This window comes from Schistosoma haematobium, chromosome 6 (genome assembly GCF_000699445.3).
Source record: "Schistosoma haematobium chromosome 6, whole genome shotgun sequence".
In the NCBI taxonomy this organism is placed as follows: domain Eukaryota; kingdom Metazoa; phylum Platyhelminthes; class Trematoda; order Strigeidida; family Schistosomatidae; genus Schistosoma; species Schistosoma haematobium.
This window is the reverse complement of record NC_067201.1, coordinates 6,529,859-6,548,362: the sequence shown is the minus strand read 5'-3', so window position 1 is coordinate 6,548,362 and position 18,504 is coordinate 6,529,859. Positions and strand designations below refer to the sequence as shown.

The following is an 18,504-nucleotide window of genomic DNA, read 5'->3' as shown; positions in this document are numbered from 1 at the left end:
TTTAAATGATAAATCTTTTTCAGAAGGGGTTTTGTGGAGATTTTAGAAATTTCAATGGTTGAAACCATGAGCCAATTAAAGCTAAACCACCATGGAAAATCTGGAAGCACTGGACGACAGTTTCGTCCTAGTATGGGACTCCTCCCTGGTGATGCGCATCCACGATTCCACCCCCGCGGGATTCGAACCCAGCGACTGACTTCAAGAGACACTCCTGGAGTTCTAGTGAGAAGCCGTGACTAGTGGAGTTCAATCAGGTTTGTTGTGAGATATCAGCTCACTGGAGAAAATGGTGACGGTGGGGCAATTTCGTCGATTGGTTGATGTTAGACATTAACATCGTTAGATGCTGGCTCAGTGGTCTCGCTCGCGCGCAAGATTGACAGGTCTTAGGTTCGGATCCAGCGAGGCGGGGTCGTGGATGCCCACTGCCAGGGAGCAGTCTCATACTAGGTCGAAACAGCCTTGCAGTGCTTCCAGGTTTTCCGTGGTGGTCTAGCTTCAACTGTCTCATGATTTCCATTATTGAGATAAATCTTTTGCTGAAATAAGATTTAGACTTTATGAGTTGGGAAAATTTAGTCAAAATGTCATATGAATTAATAAATTTAACTTTAGATTTGATGCCTTTCTGAGATATCAGTGATAAAATTAAAAGTATAATAGAAACTCATTTATCAAAACACTTATCAATTGTAATAAATTTAAATGTGATGCTTAATATTGATAATGAATAGGTGTGTTAAATATTTTCACAGTTTTGTTGAATTACACTGTTTAGTTTCTTATTATACTGTTATAGATACATGATAAATAATAGTGTTTCTCTATTGTCACTTATAATAAGGCAGAAAATTTGAAGAAGGAGGAGGAGGCTGTCCACGGAGCCTTCAGTCTAAAGGTTTTATCCACAAAGCACTGGAGCAACGTCAGGAGATGCAGTTCTATGGTAGCCAGTGACCAACAATTGGTTCATACGTCATTTGTTTCCTTAGAATCTTGGAGCCCATGTGCACGATTGGTTTGGAATGAGGGTTTTCCAACTCCCCTAGGTGGAATCTCCATGTCCATTAACCCAGTTAAAGCGCCGGGCATTTGCTTTTCGTCCTCTCAACTTCGTAAACAACACCTCTGGTGTAAGAATGCAATGAGTAGGACTTCCATGGCAGTGGTTGTATGCATGTGGCCATATGCGAGCATTTCGAGAGAGAGAGAGAGAGAGAGACAGCTGACTCTCCCCACCCTATGCCGTATCAAGGAATTTAGGGACAAGTATCTATAACAGTATAATAGGAAACCAAATAATAAAACTCATCAAAACTATAAAAATATTATCAGTTTTTAATAGTTAACACACGTATTCACTATCCATATTTAGCATCTCATTGAAATTTATTACAGTTGATAAGAGTTTTGATAAATATAACTAATTTCTTGTTCTTTCTTTTTAATTGCTAAGGTTCTGTGCAATAAACTTAATGATAAGTTGTGGGCTTTTTTTGTCATCAGTTTTATCTACGCTTAATTTTACATTAATTTTCTTCCATCACATTCAATTGGCAATTAAATCATGTGTATCTTGTTTAACTTTATTCTATTATGATCTTTAGTGTTATTTAAAAAGTCAAAATATATTTGGAATTAGTATCAGAAGGGGTGTTTTTTTCGTGAATATTCTAGTAATTTTAATAGTTGAGATCATGAGTCAATTGAAGTGGGACTACAATGAAAAACCTGGGAACAGTGAACGGTTGTGTCATCCTATTGTGGGACATCTCCTTGACAATGCGCATCCACGAACCCGCCTCGTGAGATTCAAACCTAGGATATATCAATCTCGTGGGCGTAGGCGCTTAAGCTCTAGACCACTGAGCTGGCTGACATTCAACGGTATTAATGTCTAACTTCAACTAATCCAAGAAATTGAGAAACACATCCATCATTGTTTTCAATGAGTTACTATCTCACAATAAAACCGGTTGATCTCCACTGATCACTGCTTCTCACTAGAACTCCAGGAAATACCTCTTGAAGCCAGTCCCTAGTAGGCATATGTCGATTAATATCAGAAGGGTTTATTTTGTGGATATTATAATGATTCCAATAGTTGAAACTGCTGAAATATAGCAAAAACATTTGTTTCAAGCCTCTTTGTAGCGTTTTGTTTTACTTTTCATCATTCTATTTAATTTAAGAAGATGATTAATTGTTCTTTATGATTATTTGAATTGTATCATTATTTATTTCAATTATATATTAACCTTATTCAGGTAACTGATATGTATCCAAGTGATTTTCTTATGTAATTAATCATCTATCAACCCTACTTTATTGATACAATCTTTTGTGATATATATCCCATAAAATAATTTATGATCATTTATCACTGTACCGAATATGGAATTCTTTAAATGTTCCCAATTACTATACTTACATATGCTTATGTCCATCCATCGACTCAGTTCAGTCAATACAATTAGAAACAGTTCTCTTTTTTTTTAATAGTAAACTTCCAATCATCTTAAAAGATTCTTTAAAAAAAAGAAATTTAAACAGTTGAGATCATGAGTCAATTGAAGCTAGATCACCATGAAAAATCTGGAAGCACTGGATGGCCATTTCGTCCTATTGTGGAACTCCTCCTTGACAGTGCGCATCCACAATTCCGTCTCACGGGATTCGAACCCAGGACCTATCAGTCTCGCGCCAGGCGCTTAACCAACTAGACCACTGAAAAAATGAAATTCAATATGCTGAGGAGATGTATCACATATTGTAAAGTACTTTTAATCAAATAAGTGGGTAACCCTTTGCGAGTGAAATAACAACAACAATAACAAAACTTAAGGAAAACATATATCATAATTGATAATTTATAATTAATAAAAATATATATTCTTAACTCTTATCTTCATAAATGAAATAGAACCGATAGACAGTACCAATTTAAATGTTTTACCCCACCCCCAAATCCAATCAATCCACTATACCCCCTACAGGTTACCATGCAACAACCAATTAAATATAATAAGTAGAACAAAAATTTGTAACTGTAACTTTTATTATAATTATGAACTGATTTTTAACCAAATTAATAATTATTAGTAGTAAATATAAAGATTATATAAAAAATTATGAAATAAATTAGTATTTGATTTGTAGTGGAAAATTAATCAGTGAAATGATTGACATTTTCAATTTATTCAAATGTAAATTTTTATAAAAGTTTTGAACGCATGTATATATATGTATATATATAATTGAATTCATGAGTCAATTGAAGCTAGAACACTATGACAAACCTGGAAACACTGAAAGGGTGTTTCGTCCTATTGTAGGACTCCTCCTTGACAGTATACATTGATGATCCTACCTTGCGGGATTCGAAACCAGAACCTATCGGTCACGTGTACAAACGCTTAACCTCTAGATCATTGAATTGGCTGGGATCCAAAGGTGATAATGTCTAGTTATTGTCATTATTTATAACTAAATATTTAAAAAGTCAACTAATTTAACTTACTTACCCATAATCTAATTGTACTCCATACTTTTTTTAAAATTGACATTCTGTACCATTTCGTAAGTTTTACCCGCTAATTTCTATCTTTGGTTGAAATCATGAGTCAACTGAAGCTAGATCACCATGGAAAACCTGGAATCACTGGACGGCCGTTTCCTCCTAGTATGGTACGATGTGGTCTGTCTGGTTGGTATATAAACTCAGTATGTTTGAAATAAACGTTTCACATTGCACAGGCTGAGATTGGTGTTCTGAACTTAACAGGCTGGGCTACACAGTAAGCAGGACCGATAAGTACTCTAGACTGTTCTCACAGGTTTTGTACACTATTGGTCCGGTCAACGATTCACTGTTTTCTAATTGGCGGTATCGTTACGTTATCCATTAACAGGGCACACAGGCCACAATTTATAACAATACTAAATTAAACCTTCAGTATTACTATTAAGTAATTTGCCTTCAATAAAGTAGCTTCCTCTATAAAACCTTTGATAATGTTTACATGATTCTTCTCGTCAAAATAAATAAAATAAAATCTAATTGATTTGTCTATTTAACAACCTAATTTTTAAAAAAAAACCAGGTCTTATAAAGAGTACCTCCCTTTTACTATTCAATAAACATTATGTATACATTGATGGATTTAACTAAACATAGTGTTCCCAACTTTGAGTATCCTTCACGTATTCAAGTAGTTACATGGAAATATTTGTAAAGAAAAACAAATAGACAAAAACAAAAAAACTTTTCAATTATCCTTAAAACCTTGTTATTGAAATTTAGAATTAAGTGGTTTCAGTAAATCTGTTAAGTACAAAATTATAAACTTTACACTGATTTCATTCGTTAATATTTATTTAAAGCAATCACTGTTTATATATATATATATATATATATATATATATATATATATATATATATCAACAGTTAAGATCATGAGTCAATTGAAGCTAGACGACCATGAAAAATCTGGAAGCACTGGACGGTTGTTTTGTCTTATTGTGGGACTCCTCAGCAGTGCTCATCCACGAATCTTAAGACAATACAGAATTAAAGTATATTACAAAACAACGAATACACTTCGAAATACTTTAGTTCGCTTAAAAGAAAAAATCCCATTCATGTCAACACAGAACTGCGTCTACAAAATAAGGTGTGTCGATTGTGATGCTGTCTATATTGGAGAGTCATCTCGCGAAATCTTGACTCGTGCCAAAGAACATATTAGGTACACAAAGAAACTTCCCAGCAATCCCGTATAATTGGATAAACTTCAAATTTAATCAACAATAGCAGTTCACGCCATTTTCAACAATCACCATATAGGTTTCGAAAATATTACAAAAAGGCTTTTCCAATTACAAAGAAAGGAGAGTAGCTGAAGCGCTCCATATAATGCTTAATAGTACTTCTCTCAATAGAAAAGAAGGCCTTACCATACATCCTACTTGGACTATCTATCCGAGCCGCCTAGTCTGATATTATTTAGAATTCACACTATTAACTTACAAATTAAACTCTATCCTTTCTTACCATAAAGGTTACACGTTTTTCATCCTTAACAGTGCACGCTTGCATATGCACAAATTTACATACATGTCGCTTATGAATCATCTTTACCGAAACGGCATGATGCTAATTTATTCAGACCTGTTTTTTGATTGATCACATAGTATTCTTACATTATTCATTTGTACTATTAAAACTTGGATTATTTATAATTTGGTTATTTATTCTCTGAAGAAGTGACTTACACCAAGTCAAGAAACGTCAGAAAATCTAATTTTTCTACTCATTGGGATATTAAAAAGCTTTTACGTAGAGTTAAACCTAACAATATATATATGAAAGCTGGAAACATGAATAAAGGGATCCCATTTTAGTAAGACAAACTTAAACCGTTCTCGCTATTAAAGGCAATGAAACAGACAATTTTTATGTAAAAACTCATTTTACACATGTCATTCTTAATTGTAATTTGTTAATACGTACGTACATGTAAGTCTACGTGATTATGCAAATCATCCATACAAAATTAATGACATTATAAATGTCAAGACAGTTCTACTGTATAGGGCGGAAAGTCGGGGACTTACGAAAGCCATCATCCAGTAGTTATAATTATTTATTAACAGTTGTCTATGCAAAATTCTTTGGATCGATTGGCCAGACACTATCAGCAACAGTCTACTGTGGGAGAGAACAAACCAGATTCCAACGGAGGAAAAAATCAGAAAGAAGCGCTGGAAGTGCATAGGACACACATTGAGAAAATCACTTAACTGCATCACAAGACAAGCTTTCACTTGGAACCCTCAAGGTCAAAGGAGAAGAGAAAGACCACCAAAAAAAACACATTACATCGAGAAATAGAGACAGACATAAGAATACTGAACAACAATTGAATAGAACGAGAAAAGAATGCTCAAGATAGAGTGGGATAAAGAAGAATTCTGGTCAATGATCTATGCTCCACTAGGAGTAACAGGCTTAAGTAAGCAAGTAAGTAGGTAACATTATTAGAGGTATTTAACATTCATTTACTTTCATCTTATTTTCATTGAATATTGAATTATTCTCCATAGAATAGGTAGATATTACTATCGATAATCTAAATCTTAATATATTTCAATTGGATATTATAAGGTAAATAATTTCTTATCCTTTTAATCATTTCATCTTTTGCTCTTATTCTTTTATAATAAAAAAATAAAAGATAATTTAATCTTTTCATTTAGATTATGATTATAAAAACTATACATCATCATTCCATTTATCATTAAGATGTTCTTCTTTGTTCCGTGTTCTTTCGTTGTTTTTTTTTATTGTTTTTAAATAAGCACATTATTCATTCATCTTTCCATGTATACATGACAACAATAATAATAATAATAATAATAATAATAGTAGTAGTAGTAGTAATAATAATAGTAATAGTAATAATAATAATAGTAATGATAATAGTAATAATAATAATGATGATGATAACAATATTAGTAATAATAATGGTAATATTATCAGTAATATTAATAATAATAATAATAATGTTGACATAGATTTGATTTTATTTTCCTTTTTATTATTATTATTATTATTATTGTTATATCATTTATTATTCATCGAATGACCTTGTTTAAAATTTGAAAAAAAAAGATCATTTATGTTATTCAGATTAACAAACATAAAGAAAAGAAACAACAACAACAAAAAGAAATAAATATACAGATAAACAACAACAACAAAACAACAAGAACAATAGAATTTATTCATCTGTAAATGATGTCATAAGTAATTGTTGATCTGAGAAAAAGAAAAAATCGCATATACATGTATAGTTTAACTGTCTTCTTTCAAGTGATATTGTCAATGATTTATGTGTGTCAGAAGGGGTTTTGTGGAGATTGTAGTAAATTCAATAGTTGAGATCATGTTCACTGCTGAGGAGTCGTCTCATAGTGGGATGAAACGACTGTCTAGTGCTTTCAGGTTTTCCATGATGGTCTAGCTTCAATTGACTAATGATCTCAACTATTGAAGTTATTTATTTATTTTTAAAAATTTTTTTTTTAGTTTGTTGTTTCACGAAAAAGCAGAAAAGAAAAAAAACCCAGATCTATTAAGATTTCAAGAAATTATCTTTACAATAGTCTTTATCGAATCGGCAAAGCAAAAGCAGCATATTTACAACTGAGGAACATCTGGAACTCAAAGCCATTGTCAGCCAACACCAAGGTCAGGATTTTCAATACAAATGTATGGGGCAGAAACTTGGAGAACTACGAAAGCCATCATCCAAAAAATACAGGTGTTTATTAACAGTTGTCTACGCAAAATACTTCGTATCCGTTGGCCGGACACTATTAGCAACAACGTACTGTGGGAGAGAACAAACCATATCCCAGCGGGGGAAGAAATCAGGAAGAAGCGCTGGAAGTGGATAGGACACACATTGAGGAAAGCACAAAACTGCGTCACAAGACAAGCCCTCACATGGAATCCTCAAGGCCAAAGGAAAAGAGGAAGACCAAAGAACACATTACGCCGGGAAATGGAAATAGACATGAGAAAAATGAACAAGAATTGGATGGAACTAGAAAAGAAGGCCCAGGACAGTGTGGGTTAGAGAATGCTGGTCGGCGGCCTATGCTCCATTGGGAGTAACAGGCGCTAATGGAAAAATAATGAGTCTTTATCATTCATCAATAAATTACCTATTTAAGTAGTGTATCAATTATTTCGTTTTCTCAAATGTTATTACAACTTATTTAATAGTTGAATTCATGAATCAATTTAAGTTAGACTACCATGAAAAATCTAGAAATACAAGATGGTTATTTCGTCCTGGTATAGAACTTCTAATTGGTAATAAGCATTCACGATTCCATTTTGCGAGATTTGAACCTAGAATCCGATTAGTCTCGCATATGCAAGCGATTAACCACTAGACCATTGCGTCACCGGGTATCTAACGTTGTTAATATTTAATATCTACAAAATCTCTATTTGATTCCAAAAATTATTAGGCAATAAAAAAGAGAAAATCACTAATGAATGATGACCTTGAGGAATTGTGAACTAAGTATCATTCATTAGCATATAATAATTAATCTTATTTATGAAATCGGCAAGATTATAATTTAATGGGTAAACCAATGAATCTAAGAATAACAAATCTTGAATTTTAATGTATAATTTATTCACATTCATATTTAAATAGCCTTTTTGACATTATAGTTTATATGATTTTTGATAATGAAAACATTTCATTAGAAGGGGTTTTGTGGAGATTTTAATAAGTTCAACAGTTGACATCATGAGTCAATTAAAGTTAGACCACCATGGAAAATCTGGAAGTACTTGAAGGCCGTTTCGTCCTAGTATGTGACTCCTCAGCATTGAAAACATTTACTTAAATTTTTAACCTTAAACTTTAAATCCTAAACTTAATTCCTTACCTAAATTTACAACTCGATGACCAAAGACCAGTAAGCTAGCTATTGATGCGTCCCAGCCTCGCTAACTAAAGGGAGAAGTTCAAACTTGGAATGGGAAGTATATTCTGCAAAACAGCCAGAAACGAGCGATAACAACAAACACAATTCAAAACGTATATATACAGTACAACACCGTCCTTGGGGAGAGTTACCAAACAGCATACTAAAAGACGCAACGGACCAATAGCATTTAAGATATTTCCCAACGGGAAATACGACATGAAGGTGACAAGAGCGCCTTTGGCGCGAAAACAAAGAAATTCAAATTGTCTAAATAAAATTACAAGATTAGGTCCTTTCCCAAGTGAGTTCTGGGGATCTAACGTCCCCAACAAAATCATAGTCTAAACATGAAATCTCATGACAACCATGTGAGATTAATGGTTATTGAACACATAAAACTTATCAGAAGGGATTTTTTGTACATATTATAGTAATTTTAATAGTTGAGATCATGAGCCAATTAAAGCTAGACCATCATGGAAAACCTGGAAACACTAGATGGCGGTTTCGTCCTATTGTGGGACTCTTCAGTAGTGTTGATCCACGATCTCGACTTAAGAGATTCTAACCCAGTCTCGCGCGCATGAACGCTTAACCTCTAGACCACTGAGCCAACTGGCATCCAACGGTGTTAATGTGTAACTTCAACTAATCCAAGAAATTTCTAGCATAAAATTGATAATTATCCAATCTGATATCCATTATAAACTATGATGTCTTTCAATGAAATGTGATATCAGATGTTAATAAAATACACTTCTAAAGTTAAAAAAACATATTTCGGAATAGTTTTAGTACTGGTATTATTCACCAAAAGCTGTACTGAAACACATTTGAATATAATCTGGAAACATTTATGTCATAGATACTAGTTATAAATCTTAGATATTAAATTTTCTTTATATTAGCTAACTGATCAAACATCTATATTTGTAAACAAAGTTTTGATGACAGAAGCTATAAAGAAAGAATACTAAATAGTTATGCATTCCAAACGTAATGATTAGTCATTTACTCTGAAGGTACTTGTTGGAACAATATCACAATCTGTGTTTGTTTACATTCGTCATTACCTCAATTTATTTATTCCTTTGTCAACTTCTTATTCAAGAACATTTCAAATAAATGATACTGTTTCTTTGAAAAAGATTGTTTCTTACTTGAGAACGTCATTAAAACTTAAAAGGGCAATTTCAGATTCAACATTATTGGTTAATATTTCACAATGAGTTTAGTATTATGCCATTATGAAGTGGACTGAGCCATGTTTGTAGATGTAGACTACCTGGTTGGGATCCGCGAGATGATAGCAACCGATGATTAGAGAATTTGAATGACATGGCTCAGAATCGTTTGCAATGGTGCAGGTGCATACACTCTTTGTGTTCTCCCAAATCCTAATTTCCTGAATCCTCCTTGTCTCTTTTTTTCTCTTTCCAAATTTATTTCACTGGATTAAACTCTTTAAATAACATCTTCAAACCCTAATCTTTCTGATTACTGCTTATACTCTTACCACCTCTATCACTACGGGATTTGAATCGAGAACTGCATCTCTGTGTTAATGTGGTATGGCAACTCTAACTGATGTACATAAGTACGAAGTTCTACGTTGTTATTGACTGGATTATGAAGAATATAATAATTTACACTATCAAAGCCAAATTTTTCTCGTTTAATTGATCTTAACTAATCTACATATGATTACAAAACGGTTGTAAAAGTGAAAACTTTAGTAATATTTCATATTACTTTTATACATATACCTAAGAGTTTATACCTTTCCATACTTAATCTGGTTTACGCCTACTCACTGTAATATCCCGACGAGAATTATGGATGGTAACTTTTGGAATCTATTTATAGACTAATACTATACGTATATTTTTATCGTATAATCGTTAAATAACTAAACTATTCATATTCATGTTCCTCTTATTAGAAGCTTTATTTTGATCTATGAACTATTATTATACAATTTACCGTTCTTGAGTTTTGTCCAGTCTATTAATTACAGTCTCCTACATTCACAACGACTTTTATCTCGATCTTGTACAAATGTGTATTTTCTATTTTATGGTGTGATGTGGTCTGTTTGGTTCGTATATAAACCCAGTATGTTTGAAATACATGATTCATATCACGAAGGCTGAGATTGGTGTTCTGGACTAAACGAAACAGGATCGTTATAGACATTAGACTGCTCGTACAGATTTACGCGTCATTGATCTGGTTGGTAATTCACTGTTCTCTAACTGGTGTTATCCACTACATTATATATTCATACGGCGAAATACCACAATTTATAACATTCACCTTAATCATCATGATATAAAAAGTTATGTTTATGCACCAATATTTATATTTCATTGAATGAATATTATGAATGATCTTTATTTCTATTAGTGTACCATCTTTTACATCTCCCATCTAATGTCTACATGAAGAATGAATTTTCATTTAGTGTATAGTAGATACATACATGAACGTATTCACACACACACACATACACACTCTAGTGCATAGACACAATGAAACATAATTGGAACACAGTCTTCATTAATGAAAAGTAAATAAATGCCAATTATAAATCCTTTTTTATTTTATTTAAAAAAACTATACTACTTAATTTCTTTCCCCTCTCTCTCGGCATTATCAGGTCAATGAGATATGATTTTTATTTTATGATTAATGATCAAAAAGAAAAAAAAAGAAAGAAAAATTAGGTAAAGTTTAAGTTTTCAAATAGAAATAGATAATTATCACTAATAGATTTATAGTTCAATAGGTATACTGATGTATAAGTTATATCTTTATATATATATATATCCATTATCCTGGTCATCTGTTTAGGATTTTAATATTTCCCATAAACTATATACATTTCAATAATGATTATTCAAGATTATTGACAGTTCTATCAGAAAGGTTTCTGGGGAGATTATAGTAATGTTTTAATGGTTGAGATCATGAGTCCATTGAAGTTGGATTACCATAGAAAACCTAGAAGTACTAGACGACCGTTTCGTCTTATTTCAGGACTTTTCCTTGATAGTACACTTCTACAACCCGGATAAGTTTTGGGTTCAAATCTCTCAAGGTAGAAACATGGATGCATACTGTCAAGGAGAAGTTCTACAATACAACGAAGTGACTATTCGGTGTTTCCAGGTTTTACAAAGTGATCTAGCTTCAATGAACTCATGATCTTCACCATTGAAATTATTGGTATTTATTGAAAGTTGTAAGCATTCATAAAAAATTATTTGTGGATTTGTCAGATTGTAATATGTTCAAAGATGAATTCATGAGTTGATTTAAGCCAGACCACCATTGAACGCTTGGAAGCATTGGACAGTCATTTTGTTCAAGTATGGGACTATTGAGCTGTGTGCAGGATTAAGTCGTGAATTCAACTGTAAACAAACAGGTTTGTTTGTTTTTTACTTTGTGAATAGTCGATAAAGTAAGATAGATATCTATTTATATACATTAACAAGTATTTGTTGAAAATTGTAAGCTCTTATGAAGTAATTGACGAATTTGTAGGAATTATAGTATGTTTAAAGATGTATTTATGAGTTGATCTAAGCTAGACCACTATTGACCGCTTAGAAGCACTGGATAGCCATTTTATCCTATTATGGGACTCACGAACAGTGTGCATCTACGATACAGCATGCGGGATTTCCTAGAGTTTTGGTGAGAAGCTGTGATTGGTGGATTTCAGTCCTTGTCGGGTGTGAGACAGTTGTTTACCTGAGATAATGGATGAAGAGTTGCGCAAGATCATGGATCAGTGGTCTAGAGGTTAAAGGTTTGCGTGTGAGACTGAAGGTCTTTGGTCCGATTCCCGCCTACGGTATCGTGATTGATCGCTGCTGGGGAGTTCAATGCTAGGACGAAACGGATGTTCACTACTTCCACGTCCTCAATAGTGGTCTAGCAAGGAATAAATCGTGAATTCAACCATAAACAAACAGCTTTGTTTGTTTTTTTACTTTGAGTGGTTAAAAAATTCATGCTTTCGGCATTGTCTTTACTGAAACATGCTACACAAGGCTGAAATATTTGTCCATCACTCTATTTGTTCTCTACGGTCCTTAAGCCCTGAAATAAGGTTTCATGGTATTTTCACAAATATAGCTTCCTAACTAGTTCTATATCCGGAAATGGTAGTTTACTGTTTCGCTATCTAAAGCGTCTTGTATATGAACGCTTAGAAATTTAGCTTCCAATCCGCTTGATAAACCTTATCTCTACTAAACGTAAATTCTGAACAGTAAAAAAGAGTGGGAAATATGGAAGTCATACTTTAATGATCAGTTCACCGACAGAAAATTAATCTTAAGATTCTAAAATTTTTTTGGAAAACATACCTAAATTGGCAATAAAACTATTAAATGTCTAATCAGAAGACTAAAAACACGATTCCTCGATTTCTAGAATTCTCTTGAAAGCTTTCATAGTATCCGGATTGATCGAAATATTTTCAGCATTCTCTTGGCTCCTGAATGCATTTTTCAAGGAACCACCATAAGCTCATTATAACACCATTTGTACGATTTTTTTTTAAATTTTGTATTGAAGATATGTCCCAATTTGTTGACTGTGAAAAGTTTTCTCTTCACTTATTTTGCTTTTTATGAATTAAACTTTCTCACACAGTTATTGATCAATTCTTGTTTAGGATATGTAATAAATAACTAGAATATTCAATTTGTTTGTTTACCTTTCCTTTAAGAAATATTTACCAAGATGATTATCTATGGTGTGTTTTATTTTTCATTCGTGTTTATCGTTTACACTTTACAAACTACAGTGTATGATCAATATCTTGGAGTGTATCTACCATCCCGTCGTTATTGCTGTGAACTTGAGTTGAGATCATCCTGTTATGTAGACTGCCTTAATATTGGCACTTAGTTATAAGTTTCAGTGAAAGTTGGATTACTGGCCAGTAATGAAATTTAGGACGCGCTATATTTCTATGTAGAACTCGTCAGTGTTAATGTTATTACTCGACATTTGCTTGATATTTAGAAAATAGACTTTTTCTTTCCATGTATTGAACCAGAAAATAATGTAGTGTTTGATGGAGAATTGCTTAACATTAACGTTTGCATTAAAAATATGACACATATTGAAGTACCTTATACCGTTGCTTTACACGATATAAAGTTTTTCAACATAAGATATCACGTTTAAAGACCATTTTATCATTCTAGCTGTACTGGTACTCAGATTATTCCCTTCCTCATTCTGTATTCACTGACTGTTTTGTTTTATTTTAGGATTTCATCTGGAGACGGGACTGACCTTAACATTCGACACTTCTGTGTGTGTGTGTGTGGTCTCGATCTGTCCTAATGGATTTAGCAATAACCTCTTATTATTAATTATCGATTCACTAAGAGTTTAAGCTTTCACCCTGAATCTGTAAGGCCTTAGCTCAATCACTAATAAGATTGTGAATACACACTGCTGAGTACTCCCACATGAGAATGCAAAGAGTGACCAGTGCTTTCTAGTATTCAATGATTATTTGTTTAGAATTAATTTGTGATTTCAACTCAACTGATTCATCGAATTCATGAACTGATCTACGTTAGACTACGACGCAAAACCCGGAGGCACTAGATCGATGTTTCTTCCTAGTATGGAACTAGTCAGTACTGCAAATCTACGACTATACAAGCGGGTATTGAAGTCTGAACACTCGGTCTCGTGTATGAATGTTTAGAGGTTAAGCCAAATGGTTATCTAATGCTTTCAAGTGTTGAGTAGTGGTCTAACTTAAATAGATTCATGATTTCAATAATATCGAACCATTTCTACAACTTTTTCATTGAGAAAGTAATTCACTTAAGTCTAGTAAAGTGTTTTATTCATAGTATAGTTTTGTTATATTTTGGCTTTTATAACATTATATATACTTATTAAATTGTTTCGTGACTGATGAATTGTTGTTTATAAAGATGATTTTCATCACGAACTAATATCAGTTGAATAAATAATTAAACTAAACAAACCACAGATTTATTTAACATAATACTGTATAAATGTATAGAGTAAGGTGTTAGTAATGGTTATCAAATGACTTTTTACACATTAGATGAAACCAATTACAGTTAATAATGCTTGATATACACTTATAGTTTAGATAGAAAGATTTTGGGCAATGTTTTTTTATTAATCATTTGACGAATCAAGCACAATTTGAAATGTATTACGCCTTATCAAACTACCAAACATTCAGAATGTCTCAGATTAAGTTATTTTGTATTTGTAAAATCCCACTTGGATAAAGGAGGAGGGTTGGGCATGGGGTTATAGATCCCATCCCGTAGAAAACTAACTCGCTAAAAAACGCTAATCAGAAAAAATAATTCAAACCATTTAAAATCTGTCGTGGGAGTCAGGAAGTCTTCATTTAGAAGAGTTATGACGCCTCATGGTGAAAGCTGAGTTCCTTTGGAAGTTACAAGGCTGATGCCCCATCTGACAATCAAAGCAACCATTTATTTAGGTACATGGAATGCTCGTACAATGTGGGAGACCTGGAGTCTTCCGAATTGTTACAGAAGTTGTATAAGTTTCATCAAATCATTTAGTTTGGAGTATGTATTTGATAACTATCAATGAGTAATAATTAAGTAATATAGTGTGATGTGTACTACTTAAGTGGATAGGTATAAGTAGTATGTAACAAGGATCGAAAATAGAATACTTACTAAGAGAAGATAAAAAAAATTAGAGAAGAGAAAGGGAAAAAGAGAGTAACAACAACAAAAACAGAGTTACCAGAATGATAGAGTATATAAAGGATAACTCATAGAATATGTGCAAATAATGTCTTTGTCGTATAATCTTCATATTTTACAAAAGCGTTGTATGATTTTGCTTAAAATCAATTAGTTAATTTACTGTATCTAAGTTTTCATTCATTACAATAGTATCTCAAGTTTATTCATCAAAGATGTGAGCAGATTTCATTACTTTTACAAAACAATTACAATGTGTGAACTAGTAACATCATTGTTTTTAGTTTTGTTGGTTACAAATTAACTATATTATTGTTATTACCAAGTATAATCATTTGATGTCTATAGAAGAACAACAATAGTGAATTATGTTTACTTAATTAATATTAATAAACACTCATTATAATCAGGTAAATTCATTAAGTTTTTCAGCATGGTCTAGCTTCAATCGACTCATGATCTAAACTATTGAAATTACTATAATATCCACAAAACCCCTTCTGATATTAATCAATATATGCTCACTAGTGACTGGCTTTAAGAGGTAGTTCCTGGAGTGAACAATTTAGTTCAACCGGCTCGGTTGTGAAATATTAACTCACTGATGATAATGGTGGATGGCGGCGCTATTTCGTAGATTGATTGAAGTTAGGCGGCTCAGTGCTCTAAAGGTTAAGTGTTTGCGTGCGAGACTGATAGGTACTGAGTTCGAATCTCGTGAAAGGCGTGATCGTAAATGCGCACTATTGAGAAGTACCATTCTAAGGCGAAATGGACTTCCAGTGATTCCAGGTTTTCCATGGTCGTCTAACTTCAAATGACTCATGAATTTAACTATTAAATTCATTAACCTTTCCTTATTTGTTTTAATTTCAAATGGAAGCAAATCGAAATTTTAACTAAATTTTCGAATAAAATTATTTTTTTTTGATTTTTCACTTTATATTAAATTTAATCATTCCATTCTAAACTGGATTAATTGAATGGAAAATAAAAGTTGTTTATCATTTAATGACCGAATAATTTATATAAACTAATTTACACTAAAGTACACAATTGTATGTTCATCCAATTGAATTAATATCTGTAATAATAACTCTATGTTAATTAAATGATTATGATATCTAGATACAATTGTTTTACATAAGATTATAAGTGTAATATACAGTCCAGAACAAGCTGTTAGTACACAAGTTTGGTTAAACAATATATATATAGTTGAAGTTAGACATTGGCACAGTTGTATGCCGGCCAGTTCAGTGGTCTAATGTTTAAGCGCTCGCATGCGAGACCGATAGGTCCTTGGTTCGAATCCCGCGAGGTGGGATCGTGGATGCGCACTGTCAAGGAGGAGTCCCACAATAGGACGAAATGACCTTCCAGCTCTTTCAGGTTTTCCATGATGGTCTAGCTTCAAGTGATTCATGATGTTAACTATTGAAATTACTACAATCTCCACAAAACCCCTTCTGTGTATATATATATATATATACGTATGTTTAATGAGTAACAGTGGGAAGAAGGATTGGTCGTAAGTAATATACATATATATTCTAAGTTTATTTCATTCTATATTGATTAGAATCTAATGAGTGTTTGAAAAACAAGTAATATGTGTTTACTTTTACGAACAAACATTGATTAATTAAAATGTGTATATAATTCGATTTTCAATGTTTTCATACAATCAAAATTTGATGTAATTAATTTTTATGGATTTAGTATTTTGATTGTTTCTCATGTTGGAGGGTCTCAGAATACGAAACTAGGTGATGCGTATTCGAATCTCAGAATGAACAATAGTTCCTTCATCATCCCAGGTATGATTCAATTAAGAGTTTCAACGGAAACGGAACTAAGTTATGAGTTGTTTTTTTTTATTGACTACCTCTAAACACCTTATATTTCAAAATGCTCGTGATATGAAATTATTTGGATGAATGGTTAGAATACAACTTGATTGATAGATATTCTACCAGGATTAACAAACACGATATTGATCGCTGATCAAATAGGTTCATGACTTAATATTTAATAAACTAGTTATGTTTCTTTTTAACAGGAATATGGGTCATAGCTTGAAAAAAAGCACAGTAACGTTGACATACAATTTAACGGAATAAGGAAAAAGTGAATTATTCATGGGATCATACTACCAACTTTATCATTTTTCTTAAACTGACATGATTAAAGATTAAAGTTCACGAACGCTAACTGAAAATATCAATTATTGAATGGAAATATTACATATTATTTGCGTAAACTATTACAATCTGATGGAGTTTTGTTCTCTGAGCTAAATGGTTTAGTCGTGAAACTTTCATCATTCTTTTGAACAACATCATCAATACAAACTTTAGATGAAAGCTCCACGATCAAACCATCTAGCTCACAGAACAAAACTCTATCAAAATCATTCACCTGAACAAAAAAAGCTCCACCACTATTACTGTTTATATTGCATAAACTAGAACACAACAACTAACGAACATGTAGAACAAGATTGTATATATATATATACTCCAAGTTTAAAAGTCAGCTTTTTCTGTATGAATCATATCAGTTTAACAATCATTATATTCTTTACTTATTTCAAATCTATATATACTACTAGCAAATATATAACTTACCCTATCCACAAATTATTGATTTCTTTTTCTTATAATTGATAGTATAATGAAAAGTTAAAGTTTATGAATATAATATTGATGAGATATCCATAGAATTATCTTGTAAATGTATATATTTCATTTGAATCATTTGCGAGAATTACCTATATACATATGATTCAAATGATTAAACTGTGAATATTCAATTTGACCTTGATTAACCAATCATATTTGAGATAAATTTGATTGGTTAATTTGTTTTGAATGGTTAAATGAAAATAACTAATAAGATAAAATATATATGGAATTGAAAATATATGAAGTTCAGTGAAGGGATTTGTTTTTAATGAATTTATTATTATTAAGCTGTGTATCAGTCAGTAGTTAGTCAGTCAGCTAAAACATAAAACCAAGCACATATTTGCATCGGTTCAAGTTGGCATACCTCATCAGCACGACAAGACGAACACCGGATTCATCGGAGTAGTTAAGTCAGTGGTGGTAATATCTAAAAGAAAGATTGCATATAGGGATATAGTGCAGGAAGAAAGAATTAATTTGTAGGAAGAAAGATATGAAGCGATTTTAATCTTAAAGTGTGTGTAGGAAGC

The 18,504-nt window shown here is 32.3% G+C and overlaps 1 protein-coding gene across 1 annotated transcript in view; it reads right to left on the bottom strand.

Moving 5' to 3' along the window:
* The window catches only part of PDE4D_1 (cAMP-specific 3',5'-cyclic phosphodiesterase 4D), a gene marked incomplete at its 5' end in the record, with an annotated part of 193,579 nt that extends 175,525 nt beyond the window's left edge, over positions 1 to 18,054 (bottom strand). Inside the window, one exon of the mRNA XM_051216755.1 lies at positions 17,915 to 18,054. The remainder of the gene's footprint in view (positions 1 to 17,914) is intronic.
* Between the last annotated feature and the right edge of the window lie 450 nt (positions 18,055 to 18,504).